We start from the raw sequence: 3,756 nt of genomic DNA, 5'->3' as shown, positions 1-3,756 counted from the left end.
TATTAAAGAAAATTAAAATTACAGCTTATGTCTACAGTCCCTATTTCTATTAATGTCAGACAAAAAGCATCATTCTATATACATTGAAAGTAATATAGAGCCTGCTTTTATTGAAAAAGCATTGATTTGTGGAATACTAGACCAATTTTAGTAGACTCATTCTAAAGGTTTCATTCTCTTGAGAGATCAGTCGCATCTGGAGTACACTCAAAACCTTGATGCAGAGCCCTGTTATTAAGATAAGGTCTTCAAGCTATTTTAAACTCCATATTTTGTTTATAGAGAAGATTTACTCCCATATAGCAGGTTAAATCTTTTATGTAGAAGAGTTACAACAAGAGCTATTAAAAGAGCATAAAATCTCTTTATGGCCATTGGATTCAAAATATGATTCCCCAGAAAGCTGGAGCAGGAGCCTTTGTGCATGCTAAGTAGGTGTGTTTGAGTGTCACACACACAGTAAATGATTTAATAAAATTGTTACTTTTTTGAATTAAGGAAATTATTATCTTTGATTTTAATATCACAACATAGTGGTACTATTCTTTTGGGGGAGGTCCCAAGTAGTTCAATTTATTTCATATACATTTCTTGTGGGTAATTTTCTTGATTTGTATAGAATGTGGTTAAAAACTGAAGCAAAGAGAAGATAGTTGTAGATAACAATCAATGATGACACCTTCGGAAGAGTGCCAAGTTCATTCCACTTAATAATGTCTCCAGTCGAAATACTAGCCACATTGTTTTTTTAGGGGGGGCAGCTAAGTTGAGAGACTAAGAGAGGAGTCCTGCTTTTGAAATTAGTTAGAACCCTGAAACAGCAAAAGAGTGGAAAGAGCAAGATTTATACACCTGCACACATGTACGCAGACACACAAGAACACTGACTCACTTGTAAGTCACCAGTGATAGTCATGTTACCGTGTGGCCATGCCATCCCTTCTCCTTCACTGTTACGTTGACACTGGGCCTTAAGAACAAATGAAAGTGAAACAAAGCTGCCAGGTGCATTTTCTGTGACTATAGCTTAATAAATATTAGCTTTGTCTCAATCTTCTAGTCTCCCCGATTAGAACCACTGTCAAGAATTAAGCACAACCACAAAGAGAGATTGCAGGAAATTCAGGTTACTGTTCACATCTAATCCACAAGACCTAGAAATCTCTCTATATAAATCCAATAGCATTTTATATATTTAAGGATGTATTGATTTACACCTTATTGATAATTTCCATGTGTGCAAGTGTTCTATAAACAAGTGAGAGGATCCAATGAAGACTCTTTTAAAAATGATAAAAGGTCTGAGCTATTATGGGACAGTTTTTTAATCAGATTTTTTTTTGAATTTATAGGGGAAAATAAGAGACGCACTTCATTTTGATTGTGATATAGCTATCTAAGCATGCTTGATTAAAAGTGAATCCTAAAGGAAAAGACTAAGCAAGAATTGCTAGGATTGAAGTTGTTTTAGATGTTCCAATCATGTATGTGACTCTTTATACAAATTAAAATTAAATCATTTAAGGCTATCTATATTATTGACATTTAATATTTTTTGGCATTTTAACTGAATACATTTGTGTCCACCTGTACAATTTCCACAACATTTATTACTGGTTTTAAACCTTTTCTTTTTAACAGTCCAAGATTGCTTTTTTCATTAAATATTTATAACACTTGACTTTCGATAGCTGTTCCCAACGTACTTACGCAAAGTACATTTTCTTAAGGCTTTTTATTTGCAAACTTTCATTTTTTCATAGATGAAGCACACTGTTTTGTTAAATGTATTTGGAAAGCCACTTTAATAGCTCATATTAGAACATACATTTATTATGTTTTCCTACAGTACGTATCCCTCTGTAAATGTCAATGTGTTCTAAGATTGACTTTTTATTGTCTTAAATAGACTCAAAGGGTGAGAAGAGAGTGCATATGACACATATTCAACATTTCATTCCACAGGGTCCCTGTGGTGCTCTCATTTAAATATATCAAGTTTTTGTTATAAGTTATACTAAGGATCGGAAGCTGGGATTTAAAGATCCTGAACCTCACTTCCTATGGTAATCAGGGAACCGTGGATAGGCATTGTGAAGTAGGGAGGAGAACCATGGCAAACAAGCGAGGTGATGGATGGTGGATAGGGAGATAGATGGAAGGATGGATGGATGGATGGATGGATGGATGGACGGACGGACGGACGGATAGGTAGGTAGGTAGGTAGGTAGGTAGATAGATAGATAGATAGATAGATAGATAGATAGATAGATAGATAGACAGACAGACAGACAGACATTTCTTCTTTATGATTACAAAGTGAGGGAAGAGTGAAACATATATCCCAACATACTTAAAATGCAAGACAGTAGATCTTATCCAAGACAGCAGTGATACTCAAAATATGGAATAACCAACATGACAAGGGAACTGATAAATTAGAATATACCAGCTTGGTGACCTTTGAGGAGCTTCCACTATAATTAGGGGGATACAGCCAGTGGCAAGTAAACGAATACCTTTATTATGTTACATAATGATAAGCGCTATAAGTTAAATAGCCAGATAATAGAATTAAGCGTTGCAGAGAGGCTGAGTTCTTTTTTAACTGTATCGACCACTTTAAGGAGGTGACATATGAGTCAGATAGGAATGAAAAGAAGGAGAGTTCCAGGCAGATGGAGCAACTAGTGCAATGACCCTAAGATGGGAATTAAGTCGGCATGTTAAATATAAAGAAATCTTCTTAGATATCCCAGGAAGGTGTCCAGAAGACACTTGAATATGTGAGTCTGGAGCCTAAGGGAGCACTCAGGTCTGGAGATTTGCAAGTTATCTGTGTATATATGATATTTCCTGCAGTAAGACTTTATGAGATTATCCTGGAGAGAGTATCGATAGAGAAGAATGAAGCTAGGGTTGACCTTAAACAAATAACCAAGTATTTCTCCAGTAATATGGTACAACAGAGAGTTGAAATTCAAGACATGCAGTCTCATGGTGAACCAAGGGCAAGTCCAGAGAAACAAAGGAGAAGAATTCTCTTACGGACTTGAGAGAAGCTGTTGTGAAAAAGAGTCTATTGGAGAAAACTGTAAGTTCAAAGTATAGTGACTTTTCATTGGCTGAGTTAATGGCAGTCTCCCACTGGCTGAGATGTTACTGGGCAAGAAGGAATCTTTTCTTTCTCCTGCTGAGGTAGTAAAGTAGTTATCACATCCTGTCAGAGACACAAGGTACTGTTTCCTCCCATTGAGATCTGTAGTGTGTATGAATTGACACGTGTGAGTTTTCTCTTTTAGCCTCTCAAATCCATTTTAAATGAAATTTCTGTTTATTCATTTTCACAATAGACTAAAACATCCAAGCCCGGATAACAGGAAAATAAGTAGCTTTGATGGCATTTGAAAGAAATTCTTAGCTTTCTTTCTTAGAACCCAGCACTGAGGATTTCTCAGCAATGATTTTCAGATACTGTTGGCACTAACAATAGTTACGATTAAAAATCATTTCCCCTAGCACTGTAGCATTCTTAAGAAAAAAGAAGGTCCTGATCCTGTTGCAAGTTTTGACTACCTTTAGAGTAGAGAGATACACATATTTTTTGAAACCAGAATTTGGGTTCGTATCTGGATGATTTGTTGGATAAATTTAAGTATCACTGCTCTGTTTTATCAAGTTGTAAAATATGGACTTCAAAACTTTTCAGGGCTGCTCTGGAGTATTTAGATTATTCCAGTTTCAAACATCTATAAT

Source organism: Pteropus alecto, unplaced genomic scaffold (genome assembly GCF_000325575.1).
Source record: "Pteropus alecto unplaced genomic scaffold, ASM32557v1 scaffold7, whole genome shotgun sequence".
NCBI classification, from domain to species: domain Eukaryota; kingdom Metazoa; phylum Chordata; class Mammalia; order Chiroptera; family Pteropodidae; genus Pteropus; species Pteropus alecto.
Note: the sequence above shows the minus strand (reverse complement) of the source record.